Genomic DNA, 19,882 nt, shown 5'->3' on the forward strand with positions numbered 1-19,882 from the left:
CTTTTGAAAAACTCTATTTTCTTCTTTTCTTTTCTGAGCACCAGACTTGTGCTGAGTCTGACCGGATATTTTGAGCGTACTGAACTTCAAATCAAATGACATCATAAAATTTTTATCAGTGGCCAAACCATTTTTGTGTTGGGCGGGGGATTCTTGACCACTATTTCAAGTACAGGAAGAAAACAAATAAAAAGTTTTATGTATCTCAAATATTTTTTTCCACAAATATGCCAATTTTCTTTATTTTTTAACAATTGCAGTGTTTCCCACAGGATTTTGAGAGACTGTGGCGGTGATGACATCACACGCCGATTAGCATATTTGTGGCGTCATTGCAGGGGCGCCGTAAGGGAGGGAAAAGTTAGGACGATTCTAAGGGCCCATGAACTTTTGAGGGCCCCAGCCAAGGACTGTGTGCCGCACACGCAACCCCCTTAAGCTGAGCCCTCTTAGCTCCGCCCCGTCTTTACTCCGCGTTTTAGCGCCGTCTTCAATCCACGGTCTCACAGTGCGCGTGAACTTCAGAAGAGAACAAGGTGTGTGTATTTACTGCTATTTCCTATGATATCTGCATATGTGCACTTCCTTACTATAAATGCAGTTTACACAATGTGACGCTGGAGCAATACAATGCAGTTTTCTTTCCACTGTAAAGTCTTCGCTCTGTTCACCCCAGTTTAAAAAAACACAAGGTGATTTACGTTCCCTGTTTTGTGTTATGATTCTAACGCGAAGTCAGTCCTTATAAGCTGTTTAAATTAACGTAGCCCGTATAAGCTAATTAACAAACTAGAAATGCGATCAGTTACACATTGTTTTGTTTTGTAACGCAATATGCCAAGGAAGGATTTTTATGCAGTCGTAAATCGAGTTTGTTGTGATAAAACTGAAATGCAACTAAGGCTAAACTAGTCAAATTATGTATATTAAAGCTTCTCAACTTGCAACAGGGTTAAGAAATCAATGGAAATCTATGTCGTAATCTGCTATAGTTGTTATTCATTTCATTTCATTTTTGATTAAAAAACAGTCTGAAGAATCATTTAATAACAGTATAGCTGTTTTCTTAAAGAGTAACTAAACCCTTAACTTTTTTTAGTTAATTATCTGTAAGAATGGGGTTTTATTAGTGCTGTTCATTGATTTGAGTAAGTTTTTTTACATTTGGATATAAAGTGTTTCAATACTACAATATATGGTGTAAAAACGTGCTGCCCTCTTCAGGTTGAACGATGGCTACTGCAGTTGAATTTTCCTATTGAATGTTGAGTCCAAAAAATGCCTCGTGATGTAAGCAGGTTCAAGCTCACCACGCCGCTTTGGTCAAGCATTGTTGACCCAGTCTTATTTCAGGCAGAATGTACATAGAAAAGATGCATTGTTGTTGTTCGCCATTTTTAAATGTTACAATGTCCTGTGTGTAACAGCTCAAGTATACAGTATGTCACTAAGACTGTCTCTGAAAATCAGACTAAAACCTCAAATCTTATTGTGAGATAAAAAGCATCACAGTTTAATTTCAAGCATTAATTTCACTATGATTTCAATCGCTGACATGACATTACTCAGTCAACATTAAAGATATCAAGTTTATATTTTCACAAATGTTCTTTACATTATATAGGATGATTTTATGTGGAAAACAGTAAATTACAAAGAAATACTTCAGCTGGGTTTTCACAGGCATGGTCACATTTATCTTTAATCTTTAAGAATGTTGCATTTTCTCTGAATATTTGATTTAATGTACTGTATTTTTCAATTAAATTTGCATTGCACAATAAATTATCTTAGCTGCAGACATTTTAGGTATCTATAAATACTGATAACTGTGGTCAAAACAATAGCAAAATAAATAGTTCTGTATTATTAAATTACAGACAAAGATTTTGAATAGCTACAGTAGGTTGGATTGTATGTTTGGTACGAAATGGGTATGGGAGGGCCTGACCCCCTATTTTTTCATAGGGCCCAAAATTGCTAGCAGCGCCCCTGCGTCATTGCGTCGTGTTTTACTCTTTAATCTGTCACATTATATTGCATTTTAACACAACTGAATGCTATTTTTATATATTATTTGTTCTGTTGTCTATAAAATAGTGACTAAACAGGACCCAGTAACTACTTGTTAATGTATGTTAATGTTAATGTAAATCCAATCAGCTCTTTCTTTACTGCTGCTTAAAACGCGCCCTCATCTGACAAAATCATCATACATTTACATTGAGGCTGTACTGATGTTGCTCTTTTCATCAGTGTTGTTGCGTTATGAGCACTTTTTTATTTTAAAGAGTAACTAAACCCTAAACCAACTTTTTTTAGTTAATGATCTGTAAGAATGATGCTTTATTAGTGCTGTTCATTGATTTTAGTAATTTTTTTGACATTTAAATATAAAGTGTTTCAATACTACAATATATGGTGTAAAAACGTCTGAGTGCTGCCCTCTTCAGGTTGAACAGTGGCTACTGCAGTTGAATTTTTCCATTGGATGTTGGGTCAAAAAAATGACTCGTGACGTAAGCAGGTTCAAGCTCACCACGCCCTTGTTACGATCTCACCACACACTTGATACGAGCTTAGTTCGTCCCCTCTATCTCCGTTGGGATCTGCCCACTTTTCTTGCATTTTTCAAATATTGCCAGTGGGTGGAGTCAGGCTCTGACCAGGGGTTTAGTTACTCTTTAAATACGAGTGGTAGTTGTATTGTATATCGCGTATAGCGCAGACAATTTGTTGCAAATTCAGAAATATGAGAGAATACACGGTTGCTGTTCCTACAAAACACGTGCACGAGCATACCGCATCATAGGTAAGGAGAGAGCTCGGACACAGACTCACACCAGAACGGGTATGTGTGATAATGCTGACCTTTTGTTAAGTCACTCATGATGAACTCGATCAGCCATATTCTCTATCAGTGACATCCGTGACTGTTGACGTTTAGGCGAAAAAGAAAGTACACAGAGGAACGCGGAGTTAAAATACTTTTGACTGTTGAGAGAGCTGCGCTGTGTAAGATAATTTCCTAAATAAGATAGCACCTCCCCAAAGGACACTGCATGGGGGCAAAGTGAGTGCGCGGGAAAAGCCTCTCTCCACGATTCACAGTGGACTTCCCACTGAGACACATTTGGGTTTCAAAGACACACCTTTAGGGTGTCATACATTTGTATTCTTTTCTCTAAAAGCAAACTGTATATGAAATGCTACATGCACAAAGAATCTAAAATCTGTATCTTATTTGTTTTCTATTGGAATGTCTCATTGCAAGTGGTTACAATGGTCTCACTCTTATAACAACAGAATTCAATGTTAAAGTATATGTGAAACTTCATTCAATGTTGATAGACACCTCCCTTTCTAAGCATAAACCAATCACCCACTGTATACAGATTAAGGACAGCCCTTAGTTTTTACAACAACCAATCATTACCAAATTCCTATATGCTTTGTTCTCTGGTTATTTAAGGAGATGTGTAGAAGATTTAGGCGGGACTTTCAATATCGAGAAATGCACCCCCATGATGCTGTCCTGGCACAGCATCATGTATTTTTATTTTACTTTGAGGAATCTGTAACCAGATCTTCATCTCCTTACCAGGTATGCAATGGTTTTTCGTTTGTTTCGTATTTGAATTGGAATGTAAATTGGCTTCTGAATTATGTGCTACCTACCTGGTTAATAAATTGTGTTTGGATCATTCTGTGTTGCTACGAAAGTTATTGACATGATTAGTAAATTACGATGTATCCTTGTTACCGCAATGTCTGAAAATCAGGCTAGTATTACGGACCAAAATCCCAGACTAGATGGCATAGTAGTACATCAGCGGAGGATTTTGGAGATCCGACTAGCACTTGGCGTTAGTTTAAGTTAAATTAGATGCGTGGAGGCTAATTTCCTGTTTAGAGTAACAAGTAAATGTTGTCTGACCACTCTAAATCAGATGAGCCTCAGCCTCTGGTTATTTCAATATTAATCTATCTAAGTTGCATATTAAATTATGACACGATTATACAAAGCTATCATTGGAGAAGACGGTCAGTTTGTTTTATGATAGTGGTCGTGAGCCTCTGGTTAGAAATAAATATTGTAATAATTAAGTTGCACCTCTATGGGGACTAAATAAAGTATGTTCAGAGATGAGCACGCGTAAAAGGCGGCCTTCTGAACATATGGTCAAACCTCTAGCAGCGACCAAGCCTGATTCGGTTGTGATCGTGGGCCCGCATGATTATTAAATATTAATAAACGGCCGGTGCGTGAGTCCAAAGCGACATGAGTAGCCGAATGAACGGATGCAATAACAAGTAGGGCTAAACAAGAATAACCAAACATCCACCCAAATTCTGTAACTGTTAAAAGTAATTATCAATCCGATTTATATTAACATTATCTTGGAGTCAGATAATAATACAAAATTACATAAATGCCAAAACGTCAACTGCAAGCGCCGGAAAAGACAGAACGCGTTATAATCCTCGTTTGGATTCCGTCATTGGGCCAAACGGATGGATGGGGCCATAGTTGGACCCTTACAAAGTGGTGATTCCCGGGACGTGATATTCAACCAGTGAGAAAATCTTATCAAAATGTACAAAGTACGACTGATTCGATCCCTGGAGAATAAGAGTCTTTTCATGGAGCTAAAGGTTTGATCTTCTTATTTCTTCAGCTGATGTGGTAAGTCAATCTTTTCTTTGCCTTTTAAAAATGTTTAAGGGAATGTTTTAAACATCCCACATTTATGAAATAGGTTGTAAATATACCTAATGTTAGACTGGAAATCAAATCCGGTGGGGCCTTTAAGAATGAAATGAAACCACATTATTAGGAAATGCTGTGTGATGTTAAATGAAGAATGAATTGCTTTGCTCTGTTAAGATCTTTTGTTAACATGCCTACGGAAAACAAAAGATTGTCTTAAATTGGAGTTAAATCATCCAAAATTTGCTCTGATCCTCAAACAAGGAAAACATCTAGAATCTAAATTTAAATCACCAAATTCTACACAATTGTTTATGTTGTGACAGTAAATGCACAACCTGGAAAGAGTGCCAAAATAACTTTTAACAATTGAAAAATGATGTTGAATGATTTAAACTACAATGCAATGAATGTGTTTGCATGTGAAGGGAGGACTTGGACAATTGAAATGTGAGAAGCACACAGATAGTAAGGTTTTTAAATGCTGCAAACATCAGTGTACAATCTATATTTGATGAATTAAGGTAATATTGTAATCAAGCTGGAGAATTAAGGAAATGTATGAATGATTGAAGGCAGCGTTGTTGGATTTAAAAATCCCCAACGCACAGAGAAATGTAACTGAATGGTGGACATTAAGCAAGAAGGGAGATGATTTAAAACTAGTAAAGATTGCTTGTTGTGAGTGAGTCTTCTAAAAGATCACTCTGGATTGAATGAGGATAGAATGGAATCAGTAAGTCATATTACAATTACAAACTTCTAATTCAATGTAGTATTTCTCCATTGATGAGATACAATTAAGCAAAACCTAAAATTGTTGCAGGAAAATATAATGTTGTCCCAGGCCAACACAAATAGTCTTATCTCTTACTGTGAGACACCCAACTGAGATGAAAGGGCTTACCCCCCACTCAGATAACGGGCTATCCATTGTTCCCAAGAGAGAACATTTTTTTAAGAGAGACATTGTCTGTAACCATATTTTTCCTTCTGTTAATCAATCTCAGTGTTCTTTAAGAACTTGATAAACACCAGAAATGTTAAAAGTTCTTGGCTTAGTCTTTCCCTATGAGTCTGTGAATATTGTTTAAAGACAGTTTTATACAGCTTTATAGAGATGTGAAAGGCCACACAATTCTTAGTCTTGAAACTGTTGTAGGAATACATTAGCATGAACCAATAAACGTCTGTGCCTCACACCAGTCTGTCCAGGGCTGACACCTTTTCACATTCAAATACATTGATACAGTAACATCTTGCAAATTACAAACACCAGCCTGGTGTTCCTTAAAAGAGATCAGTAATGAAAGTATTTTTAATTTATACTATTTTAATGTAATATAATCTATATTGTGATCAAGTTGCAATATACATTATATTATAAATGGCCAAACAGGCCTCAGATGGTAAATATTGTGGTGTATTACATGTATGTAAACTATATGAAATAACTTACACAGGCCAAACTCACAGAATTGGTTCACTACACAGTGTGTCAAGGAGCGGAGCACGCTGTCACGTGTTGCCATGTTTTAACACTGAAAAATTACATGACACTCGTGATGATAGTGTACCAAATCTCCTTCATTGGAAATCCCTAACCCATTTTTTAATCCAATACAGAGGTCTATTTTAATCATTTGGTAACTAAACCTATGATAAATGCTGAACACATCAAACAAAAGAGTCCTTTTGGGTCAGAGATCTGAAGCAGTCAAAGGTGTGATGAGCTGATGAATTGCCCACAGGTCTGACTGAACTGAGCAACTTAAAATGAAGCCATTTGAGCTTATGGAAAAGTTCTCCAGCAGAAATGGAGTTTGAATGCTCACAGCAGACAGCAAGGGTTTAGATGCTTTCACAGCTTAAAGTAATATGCTGTCGGACTACACTGCAATAGCAGTAGTCAAAAAAAAAAAAAACTCTGACCAAAGGATGTAAAGCCAATTTAATCTCTGAAAATAAATTTGCAAAATAATATGACAATGGTACATCTATTCCCTAATGACTGATCACCAAAAGGAGAAATTGTACCGCATGTCTTAATGCAAATTGCATAAAGGGTTAAAAACTAAATTGCTTCTCTGTTTGTCTTTTTATCAGGTTGAAAGCTGTAAATCCTGGCCAGAGATGTCTGGCCACATCAAAGACAGCGAACCCTGCAGAAAAAACAATCTAGAAAACTGAGGATGGGTGCGAAGACATTCAAAGGCCATTTTACACCTCACTACACTATACCATCATGAATAGACATGGCCTCAAAATTTGCAACCCTAATTGTTAGAGATAAAATCCACCCATCTTTCAGACAAACACTGACTGTACAGCACACACATTGACTAAAACAATCTCGTAACACATCTGGTATAGACGTAAAGACTATCCAGACATAAACACTACACACCACACAACATATTCCAAACTTAACATTACATTTAAAATCAACATTCTCCTGTTGACACAAACAGGGACATCTAATCTAACACATATGCTAAAGTGATATCATTCACACCCATATTAGCAAAACTACAACATTCATAAGAAACTTACATGGCAAAGTCACACTTTGATGATTATGTTTCTAATTGCAATAACAAACTTACTGTCTTAATCTCAAATCAATAATCTAACTGTTGTTGTCATAAGTGAGGACCAGTTGGCGCCCTGATCCTCAACTTATCACTAAACAACAGCACAAACAATTTTCAAGAATCAATCAAACCATTTACATCTCAACTCCTAATATCAAATGTGACTTAGCCGACATATCAGATACACACCTATATAAGTATTCACATATCTCTACACTCATACACCTACTTATACACGCAAACGCATTGAAATCTGAGATTCTAAATCTTCAAATGTATGGACTATACATACACATTCACATACAGATACATATACACATAGGCACATACCTGCACACATAGAAATCTAACATGAGATTCTGAATCTTCAATTGTGCTCATGGACTCAACATGTTCTGAACATATACTAAGTTAATCTTAGGCCTACAAGGTGCTTATATTAGAAAATTCAGAGTTCCCTCAACATTCATGATAGATGTGTGCATGGTATAATTACAACATCATGTGCTTATTATTATTATTATTATTATTATTATTATATATGGTCTACCATGCCCATACCTAAATCTATTGTAGCAATATTTTACTATCACGTTTATTGATACACCCTATGAGATGCATTACCAAATTTTACTTTAACATGTTCCGTTATTTTTTTTACATGACCCAATATATGCATACCTGAATGTTATTTAACACTTTCTGGTTTTTATTTTCTTTTATTTTCACATGACCCAATATGCATACCTGAAGAAGGGTATTTTTACATTTTCTGGGTTTTATTTTCATACAATCTATTATATGCATACCTGAAGAAGGTTATTTTAACCATTCCTGGGTTTTATTTTCATACAATCTGTAACATGCATATCTCAAGGTTATTTTAACATTTTATTTTCTGGGTTTTATTTTTATAATATGCATACCTCAATGTTATGCATTGTTGTTTTAACCTGATCTTTTGCATCTTCTTCTTCAATATCCAGAGACCAAGTACATTTAAATTCAACTAAACTCCAAATACAACAGTGGGAAAGAACATTGGTAATTTTATAGATCAGATATATTTGACCTGGTGAGACCGTACCACTTGCACTTTCCACATCAAGGTATCATGTGCTATGTTTTTTATTTATTTTATTTATGGTTTACCCTATGAATCTCTTGATAATGTTGCTGAGTCTATCAGTACTGATCAATGTTCAATCAATGAATGGTCCTTAAGATGTGCAGGTGTTTCACACAGTGATGTATTGTCAATGACATGATCCCCACCTGACGATGTCTGAAATCAGAGGAGATCACCGTTCAGAGGTGACAACTTTCTTCAAAGGGACAGAACGTCTAAAAACAGGTGGTTTTTTCGCAAAAGAATGGGACATTCATTGAACAAAGCACGCAGGCCTTGGTTGACACACTGAACTTGAACACTAAGAACACTACAGAGATTGGACACCACCAAGAGCTAACATCTTACTGTATGTTGATCTCATCGGGACTGTTATGTTCTCCGATATGATCAAGCGGCGGAGCTGTAAGATAATTTCCTAAATAAGATAGCACCTCCCCAAAGGACACTGCATGGGGGCAAAGTGAGTGCGCGGGAAAAGCCTCTCTCCACGATTCACAGTGGACTTCCCACTGAGACACATTTGGGTTTCAAAGACACACCTTTAGGGTGTCATACATTTGTATTCTTTTCTCTAAAAGCAAACTGTATATGAAATGCTACATGCACAAAGAATCTAAAATCTGTATCTTATTTGTTTTCTATTGGAATGTCTCATTGCAAGTGGTTACAATGGTCTCACTCTTATAACAACAGAATTCAATGTTAAAGTATATGTGAAACTTCATTCAATGTTGATAGACACCTCCCTTTCTAAGCATAAACCAATCACCCACTGTATACAGATTAAGGACAGCCTTTAGTTTTTACAACAACCAATCAGTACCAAATTCCTATATGCTTTGTTCTCTGGTTATTTAAGGAGATGTGTAGAAGATTTAGGCGGGACTTTCAATATCGAGAAATGCACCCCCATGATGCTGTCCTGGCACAGCATCATGTATTTTTATTTTACTTTGAGGAATCTGTAACCAGATCTTCATCTCCTTACCAGGTATGCAATGGTTTTTCGTTTGTTTCGTATTTGAATTGGAATGTAAATTGGCTTCTGAATTATGTGCTACCTACCTGGTTAATAAATTGTGTTTGGATTATTCTGTGTTGCTACGAAAGTTATTGACATGATTAGTAAATTACGATGTATCCTTGTTACCGCAATGTCTGAAAATCAGGCTAGTATTACGGACCAAAATCCCAGACTAGATGGCATAGTAGTACATCAGCGGAGGATTTTGGAGATCCGACTAGCACTTGGCGTTAGTTTAAGTTAAATTAGATGCGTGGAGGCTAATTTCCTGTTTAGAGTAACAAGTAAATGTTGTCTGACCACTCTAAATCAGATGAGCCTCAGCCTCTGGTTATTTCAATATTAATCTATCTAAGTTGCATATTAAATTATGACACGATTATACAAAGCTATCATTGGAGAAGACGGTCAGTTTGTTTTATGATAGTGGTCGTGAGCCTCTGGTTAGAAATAAATATTGTAATAATTAAGTTGCACCTCTATGGGGACTAAATAAAGTATGTTCAGAGATGAGCACGCGTAAAAGGCGGCCTTCTGAACATATGGTCAAACCTCTAGCAGCGACCAAGCCTGATTCGGTTGTGATCGTGGGCCCGCATGATTATTAAATATTAATAAACGGCCGGTGCGTGAGTCCAAAGCGACATGAGTAGCCGAATGAACGGATGCAATAACAAGTAGGGCTAAACAAGAATAACCAAACATCCGCCCAAATTCTGTAACTGTTAAGTAATTATCAATCCGATTTATATTAACACTATCTTGGAGTCAGATAATAATACAAAATTACATAAATGCCAAAACGTCAACTGCAAGCGCCGGAAAAGACAGAACGCGTTATAATCCTCGTTTGGATTCTGTCGTTGGGCCAAACGGATGGATGGGGTCATATTTGGACCCTTACAGCTGCTTGCAACATGAGAGAGAGAGAGGGGGCGCGCGCTGTTGAGGCGCTGCATGCAACGAGAGAGGGAGGAGGGAGGCGGCCAGTGTTGATTCTGTGACCGATAAATCAATGTATGGGAAACACTGAATTATTCCATAGGTTCCAATTCTGCCCACCCCCTCATCCTGGGCCCGGGACAACAGACCCATTTGTCCCCCCTGTCGGCGGGCGTGGATATATGCATAGGGTTCCTTTAAATGTATCATGACGAACCAGTCCTCAGACCTGATTGACACCACAATAGAAGGAATTGTCATTTTTAGAATTGTATCTCCTCAGAGATCGATCTAAATAGGCCTCAGCCCTCCATCCTTCTTTGGTACAATACCTCTAGCAGCCATTTTGTTACATTTTATAATTTTCTCCACTCGTGGAAAAAATACACTAAAAAGGAGATTGATTCCGGAAATCGAATGCTCACTGCCCTGAAGCGGAGGACCGGCAGGGCACAGCTGAGCTACGAAAATGCCCTATTGTTTTGTTTTATATGTTTTTTTTTAATGGAGACAAAAATAGGTCTTCTTTAAAGACGGAACATAAGGGGTTAACAAACTATGTTGTATGTGAGGGCACATCAAGCGCAGGTTTTATCTGCGCTCTCATGAGGGGTGCCCCAAAAGGCAACGTGTGAACGACAGGTCCCCTTTAACACAGCCTTATGATTTGAGACAATGACTGCTCTCAGATCAGTCTTTATATGCCTCTGTGGTTGCTGGTTGTTGTTTCGTCCCCCAGGCTCTCTGGTGGAGAGGGGGGCACGAGAGATAACACTGTTTTTTTATTATCTGTATGTTGTGTAAAACTGATGCAGATTCTGGGGGGAACTACGGCGAGGAAAAACCCCTTTCTTTAGTAGCACGGAGAGAAAAGTCTGCCGCTCTCCTGAGCTTATCTAATATTTCAGGATTCAATTTTACCCTTAATTTTATCCAATAAATCTGCTTGATATACGTGAAGAATGCCAATATTGCGAAGGCAAGCTCCAGCGCGACCCGCGACCATATAAACTTGTTTATCTATTTATATTGTTGCTGTCTCTCGCAACAAATAAACCGCGAGAAACTTTCAAAACGGGGCATTTGCCGTATCTGGATTATTTAAAAAAAAACAAAATGATTGAGAAACTCGCTGATGTGTTTAACAATAAATGAGGGGAATCATGGTCTTCCGTTTAATAACTTTTCAGTGTAAATCAGAGAAGAAAGTGAAACCTCTTTCGTCAAGTTCACTGGCAGCCTTCATTCGTAACATGGAGAAAAGGTATTATCAGTAAGCTCATTTTTTTTTTTGTATAAACATTTATTACATAGATCCTCAGAACTAGAGTAATTCATAGCACTCGGTTAAAACGGGTGAAGCTGACTCACGGGCACCCGTTGAAACACTAGGCTTGCAAGGTTTGTTTGATCAAACAAAACCATCGAGAGCGGAGCATTTGAATAGTATTTTCTCACAATGCCCGCACGCCTCCCCCTCGGGGAAAGCGTGCGTGTATTCCGCACCAAACACACACTCACTCGTGCTATCCCCGTCAATAATAATCTAGGACAGGGGATAACACACTTCTAAATCCCTTTCTTTATCCATGTTTTCCTAGTTTTTTAAACTAATCTAATCTAATCTCACTAGAAATAAAATTAGACACATTCACACAAGCGTTCGCTGAAAATAGCAAAATATGTTTGACCTACATTTTCTCCGCCTATTTATTCACCTTATTTTCCACGACAACAAGGGCGGCGCCATTGCGCTCATATTGTCAACGTACTTCCGGCTGCATATGATGAGCAGCTGAGGCAGTGGCTGAAGGCGACGCGTTAAACCTAAAAAGCTCACTTAAGCGCCTTTATGTTTGTTTCTTACCAATTTTAACGGACGGGGAGCCGACTGAGGAACACCCTAATCCCAAGTAATGGTTCGACTACGATGTTCCGGTAACTTTAAACCACGCCGGGTGTTGAAAAGGTGGTCAGTTTCAGGTAAGCTATCTTAGCTTAATGTGCTCTTTCGCCTAACGTTAGATTTGTGATGTCCGTTCTACGAATAAACTTAAGATCAGTAACGTTAGTTTATAAAATGCAATTATTTTGAATGATTTTCATTGCCCACCTATATTTTTATATTTAAGATAAGACAACAATATATTATAGTACAAAGACAACAATATATTATAGTACAACATTTTTACAGTAGCTCACGTGATTCATACAAGTTACAGAGATTTCAGATGCTAGGAGGTTTCTCATTCAGATATTGATGATAATGACCTATTAAACGACATATTATTTAACACTGAAGTTAGAGGTTGTGTGTATAATGTTAATGTCTCTTTTTAATGCATCTCTCTCTCACACACTGTTCTGTTTAAGTATGGGTACCATTATATATTAATTCTCATGATGCAAGTTTATTTTAAATACTAACATAAAAATGTTTATGGTTATATTATTTTCACAGATGCATTGATGTTTAGGGATGCAATGGACAACTGTGAGGATGATACAATCAACATGTTCCTAAACTGTGATGCAGAAACACAATGGGAGGATCAATCCGTCTCTGAACACAACTACACTTTAAAATCACAACTCAACCTGAAGCAACCTACATCTGATATGGGAAAACAACCTTGCGGTTTCCCGGACAGGCCTTATGCTGGTCCCAGGCTAAAATGCTTATTTGAGCTATGATAATTAAAAAACACCATGTACTGACATACCTCAACATATATGAGTGCCATTGTTTTGTCACAAGATGTGGTTTGTTTGTAAAAACTAAAATGTCCTAATGTAATTAAGGCCTAGTCCTGTAAACCCTGTCCGAGAAACTGCTTCAATGCTTCTGCTTCATGTGTTGAGCTGGCACAAATGTACATATCTCTGCTGAGAAACAACCATCTTTGTCAGCTTTACACAGGGTTGATATTGCATGCATTACATTTAGTCGCTAAGCACGTCACCAGTACATACACCAACAGCTTCCAGATAAACACTTGGGATCAGCTCCTGATGACTCTGATAAAGCTGCATCTTAATTCATTGCAGGGTGGTCTTGCTGAAAAGTTAGTTGTTTCTTAGTCCATAGTTATTTTTTATAAACCTTTACAATTTGACCTGATTTTACCTGTTGTAAAGTTACATTTAAACCTTCATATGTGATCAGATGTCATGCAGTGATATTAAACATTTACAATGTGATCTGTTGTGCATTTATATTAAACCTTTATAATGTGATCAGATATTACCTGCCATGCAGTTATATTAAACCTTTACAATGTGATCAGATGTTGTGCAGTTATATTAAATCTTTACAATGTGATCAGATGTTATCTGTCATGCAGTTATATTAAACCTTTACAATGTGATCAGATGTTGTGCAGTTATATTAAATCTTTACAATGTGATCAGATGTTATCTGTCATGCAGTTATATTAAACCTTTACAATGTGATCAGATGTTGTGCAGTTATATTAAATCTTTACAATGTGATCAGATGTTATCTGTCATGCAGTGATATTAAACATTTACAATGTGATCTGTTGTGCATTTATATTAAACCTTTATAATGTGATCAGATATTACCTGCCATGCAGTTATATTAAACCTTTACAATGTGATCAGATGTTGTGCAGTTATATTAAATCTTTACAATGTGATCAGATGTTATCTGTCATGCAGTGATATTAAACATTTACAATGTGATCTGTTGTGCATTTATATTAAACCTTTATAATGTGATCAGATATTACCTGCCATGCAGTTATATTAAACCTTTACAATGTGATCAGATGTTGTGCAGTTATATTAAATCTTTACAATGTGATCAGATGTTATCTGTCATGCAGTTATATTAAACCTTTACAATGTGATCAGATGTTGTGCAGTTATATTAAACATTTACAGTGTGATCAGATATTATCTGTAAGGAATTTCTTAAACCATATGTGAGCTTTGTAGATTCCACTTAAAAGGATTTAAGTCTCGTGATTTGAAGGAATAAGTGTTGGCAAGTTTGCAAATGAATTCTATCATAGTACATTACCACATAAAAACGAAATAGTTATTGGACTGGCTAAGGTGCACATTTGCTTTAAAAAAGACGAAATCACTGTGTAAATATTGGTAAGCATAATTACTTTAATAATGCTGCTCCATCAACTCCTTCTGAGAGGATGAGGTAATTAAATATGTCCCATAGGTTTCTTGCCGCGGCCGCTTCATATCGTCTAACCACGAGACGATTGATGGGACATTATAAGACTATCCGAGCATCGTATCAAGTTTTCTCCGTGCTCCTAATTCAAAACATTTACAGCAGTTGCGATATTTGTCATTTCGCTAAAGTTATAGTGAACTACAAACAATCTTCTAACCACCAAACTAGCTACCGAATGCACTGTGCCATATTAGCAGCGGAAGTCGGTTGACAAAATGCGGAAGAGCGAAGAATTGAAAAGGGGCGTGGCGGAATAAGGTGAATAGCTTCGCGTTGCGACGTCACATGACGTCATCCGCTGGCGTCTATATATAGACCTAGTTGGAAAGAATATTCACGTGGGCCATTTGGGTCAGAGGACGGGATCCTATAGGTGTAATATGTAAAATTAAAGAAGCAATTAAAAAAGTAGAACAATGGTCATATAATTGGGGCTTTAAGCTCTCTTCAAGCAAATCTTGTCATATGTTATTTACCAGGAAGAAGGGGATAGATAAACAAAACTTGAAGTTATATGGCCATGGAAACAGTAGAATGTTTTAAATATTTGGGTATGTGGTTAGATCAAAAAGGTACATGGAGAGTACATATGGAAAAGGTGGAATCAAAATGTAAAAAACACTGTAACAAATTGCTGTAAAAATTACAGCATTATTTTACAGCAGCGGGCTGTTTTTTTAATAATACAGAAAATTGCTGTAAACTGCAATGCATTGTGGGGCCGCGTGGCGGTTTAACCCAATATACAGAGTATTGCTGTAAATTTCAAATTTTCAGAATGCATTGTGGGATCTTCAACGGTCGAGATTCGTGAAGCACCAACAGGAGTGATTCACAGCTGGGGTAAGTTACTCATGTATTTGTTTTTAATATTTGGTAAGTGCAGTAGTATATGAGAGTATCTAACAGTTATATTCGTGGTTCATTTTGGAAACGCCCATGTTGTCGCATCCGTTCTCCGTTCGCGGGGGCGTCGGGGCGAATGATACATACGCGGGTTTTGAAAAGCACAGTCGCGGTAGTATTTCACACATACCCCGACGCTAAATATAGCTGCAACGGACAAAAACTGGCTTTCTACTTGAAGTTACATTCCGTGACAAAAATTAGGATTTACAGGAACTCCTTCGTCGGCGGGACGCGAATGAGACGCGGGGTTTTAGCCGCGCGGTCGTTGTAGTATTTCACACATATACCGCCTTAACTGGGTTACATGCTTCAGTGAGAAAGTTGAGAAACAAAGTCGTCCGCAGGACAGGAATGAGACGTGCAATGGGCTTCATCTGCATCGCGGTTTTGGTAGAATTTCACACATCTTCCTCAAATAGCAGCTATGAACCAAAAACTCTGGGATTAAATATTTCAGTGACCTTTAGGATTTACGCAGATTTCGTGTTGATCAGCACACTTGATGTTTTTGGTGTTTGTGGTATGGTTTAAATTTGCACCCATCTGTTCAGGGACGTGCACAGGGGGGTTGCTCAGGTTGCCCGGGCAACTGCCCATATGCCCTTCTCGACTCAAGTTGCCCTTCCGAGGTGGAAAAAAATAAATTGTACTTTTACTTTGTTTACACTATGCAGCTTTCCTTCGTTACTGTATTTTAATTAATTACAAAATTTGTATTTTATTTTTAAATTGCTATCTTGTGTTTCTGGCGCATTCGCGAATTAATGACTCGTTTGAGTCGATTCCTTACAAAGTGTTGAAAATAAATGAGTCTTTTGAGTCGATTCTTTACAAAGCGAATGGGCCAAACATTTTAAATTGGTTCGCGAATCAGTTTGAATGAATTGTTCAGATGGCTGCAAAAACGGATTCGTCCGAAGCTGTTTTACTCGTAACCTATGTAGAAACACGCAGAATATAACCAGTGTTGGGTGACGTGGAAATGAATTTACCAATCTTTTAACTAAAAGCAAAACTTCACACATGTACCCGCCATTACATACACGCGACCTGTTCGTTCATCGTCAGACACAGTTAAACGCGTGCAACCATAGATATGTATATAAAGGCTAGATGGCTTAAGGCGGAGTCCCTAACGGCATCACCTGGTGGCCATCTTACGACAGGGCGCTCGCTCACTCGTAGCATTAGGTTTAATGGTGCAGGTACTTTTAAATGACCATAACTTGCTCAATTTTCTACCGATTTTCAAATGGTTTGGGTTTTTACAAACGTTATTAACGTGGCTATAATTCTGGATGCTTTAACATGTTTCATGAATTTATTTTTTATTTTTAGTATAGGTAAGCAGGTCATAGGTACATCTTTGACGTTTATAACAAACCAAACCGTTTGAAAATCGGTAAAAAATTAAGCAAGTTATGGTCATTTAAAAGTACCTGCATCATTAAAACTCAATGCTACGAGTGAGCGAGCGCCCTGTCGTAAGATGGCCGCCAAAATGCGGACGTTGCACTCAATTGGCCAGCAGCGCGGACGAGCCATCTAGCCTTTATATACATTTCTATGCGTGCAACCTCCAGAAGCATTAGCACAGATTGAAGAAAATCCATCGATGATTGACATCTGATTCGCTGTGTACCGTACTGTATGATGTAAGTGATTCTCACAAAACACACGTGACATGACAACGTAAGAAAACATGAGTTTTGTCTAAAATAATTTTTATGTAAGTGTAAACTGTCAATGTCCTCAGACCATCTTAGGAGATTTCTAACTTTATACATAGTGAATGCAAAACTCTTTCATACATGAAATATTTCAGCTATAAGCTACATCAACATTGAGACTAGAGTTAATTTGTTAATTTGAAATGCTTGTCTATTCTGTGTTTGTATTCTTTTTTCTTTACTGTTTGTGTATGTTGCAGTTTTACACATACTGTAGAAGTTCCCTTCATAAGTATTCTTCTGTTTGTTGTGGAGTCAAGCAATGTCTAAACATTAAAAGATGAACATGAAACAAAAGTACAGAATCTGTCACATTATTATTTTTTAATGGTCACTTAGCTGGTTCCTGATTGTTTACACATGAAAAGCATAAAATGTGTAGGATCAGTTTGATTCACTTATGTGCATTTGTGTACAACACACATAAGTCAGCATTTAATGCTGTTGTTCTTTGTTGTTAAAGCATGTATGTGTTGAAACATAAACAAAGGTTAATAAAATGTGACATTCTAAACTTCTGACATACTGATATTTATCTTACCAATTTCTGGTCTCCAAAGCAAACAGAAAAATCTTGTCTTTACAGTTCTGATACTTATGGAGGGCACTGTATTGTGTGTGTGTGTGTGTGTGTGTGTGTGTGTGTGCGTGTGTGTGTGTGTGCGTGTGCGTGTGCGTGTGCGTGTGTGTGTGTTTGCGCGTGTATATCTAGATTTATTTTTTCATTAGTAACTAGTAACTCGCTACTTGAGTATTATTTTCATTGCATACTTTTTACTTCTACTTGAGTACTTATTTATTTAGTTACTTTTACTTTTACTTGAGTAAAGTTTTTGGCTACTCTTTCCACCTCTGTTAAAATCTTCATGAATCTAGGCTGAGTTTGCCACGTTTAAGCCTAAATAATCAGACAGATAGCAGCTAGCTATCATAGCTTGCAGACAAGCAGCCTAGGCTACAATTTTTTTGTAGGGATTAGGTAAACATGTTTGCTGATTTTAATAAAGACCCTGTTATTCTCAGTCCTTCATATAGGCCGTGAGTTTAAAAAAAAAAATTAAGGGGGAGGGGGGGTGCCCTTTATATAGGTCAGAGCAACTGCCCCTAAAAAATCCTGTGCACGTCCCTGCATCTGTTAACACATGCGATTGAACGAAAACGCGTTCTTAAACAGTTACATAAACACACACAATGTGCTTTAACCCGGTAACGTTAGCTTTAAATTACTTCAGGATAATTACGTTTGATTAATAATGTTTTTTCCTTATTTCATAATCCTTTTATATATACACACGTGTACAGAAGAGTGCTTAATTTGTAAATATCTTTACAGTGGGGTGAGTAATTGGACAGGCAGGTGAAGAGGTAAGAGCAAATCCTAATATAAATTTAAAGTTATATATTCTATTTACAGAGAGTTGTTTATTTGTGTTTCGGTCTGGGGATTTCTTTAATCTGACATCCCCAGGGACTTACATTTCAATGTAATTAATATATTTTTAGGTATACACTGTGTAATTTGCTTATTGTTTGTTTGTAACGCCTCTTGTTTTGAATTATATTTATTTTCTGACTCTTTAAGCGCTCTGTATCTGGAGAGAGGAACAAAGAAGTCAGGAGGAAAAGTAAACATCAGGCCAAATGGTACAGAAGAAACAGGTTGCAGTGAACCTACATGTTGCTACTCTTCTTTGCAAAGTGATGGATTTGCAGTGGAGTTTCTACAATGTAAGAAGTACATACACATACAAAGATCTCTTTTTTTTTCTTTTATTATTCTCTATCTGTAGCTATCATCCCTCAATCTGTATCTGACTGTATTTAATCTATCATCACTCTATGGGGCTGTTTACACATGGTATTAAGATATGTTATTATCGATCGAATCACAAGTAGACGAGAGAGACACATCACGTTTACACCTGGTATTTAAATTCTTCTCTTTTGTCCACTTTTGAGCGCTTCTGTCATCTATACTTTGAGGGGGTGGTCTGTGAGACTGAGTCTTTCTGTTAAACACGAGCGGGAGTAATGAGAAGATTATATGGACGCGAACTAATATTATGTCGGAGTCCGCTGCTTGTGTTGTAAACATGCTGCACAGTGTTTTGTGCATGAATATGTCACAGGTCGGAGCGGACCACAGGTGTCGTGAGTCACGCCCCTTTCTAGTTTCCACCTCGAGGAGGTCCCAAGAGTACCCCAATGACCAGACACACAGAGAGCGTAAGTATAATTAAAACAAAACTTTATTTAAGTTACTTAAAATTATGGGGGAGGGGAAAGGGGAAAGCTAAAATCCAACTAGCAGGCACAGTTCCGAGTCTCCTGGACTCCGTCGCAAGCAAATCTCCGGTTGGTCCTTTTTTTTGCTTATCTCCTGGTTTTTGCGACGACAAACAGCTTATTCATGGGGTTTCTTTGTTCTGCTTCAGCGGCCCGATCCGGGGCACTCTTCTCTTCCTGGGTACAAGGAGAGACAGAGGGTATTTGGAGGCTGGTGTATTGATACCTGCACTTATACGTGCCCAACTCCGAGTTGGTCCCGTAGGTGTGTCCCTACTCGCCCTACGGCCGGATGAGCAGTGCTTCTGCTGCCGGGCTCGGCTCCGCCCGTCGGT

At 37.6% G+C, this 19,882-nt stretch overlaps 2 long non-coding RNA genes across 2 annotated transcripts; one reads left to right on the top strand and one right to left on the bottom strand.

The window, feature by feature from the left end:
* The first annotated feature begins 12,116 nt into the window (after nucleotides 1–12,116).
* LOC135761071 (uncharacterized) lies at nucleotides 12,117–13,771 on the top strand. The gene is made up of 2 exons (XR_010537696.1): nucleotides 12,117–12,386; nucleotides 12,865–13,771. It is a non-coding gene; the product is annotated as an uncharacterized lncRNA (long non-coding RNA).
* On the bottom strand, nucleotides 13,723–14,637 carry LOC135761072 (uncharacterized). The gene is made up of 3 exons (XR_012336484.1): nucleotides 14,178–14,637; nucleotides 13,844–14,049; nucleotides 13,723–13,797 (listed from the first exon to the last, which is right to left on the bottom strand). It is a non-coding gene; the product is annotated as an uncharacterized lncRNA (long non-coding RNA).
* Nucleotides 14,638–19,882: the final 5,245 nt, after the last annotated feature.

Source organism: Paramisgurnus dabryanus, chromosome 3, assembly GCF_030506205.2.
Source record: "Paramisgurnus dabryanus chromosome 3, PD_genome_1.1, whole genome shotgun sequence".
Taxonomy (NCBI): domain Eukaryota; kingdom Metazoa; phylum Chordata; class Actinopteri; order Cypriniformes; family Cobitidae; genus Paramisgurnus; species Paramisgurnus dabryanus.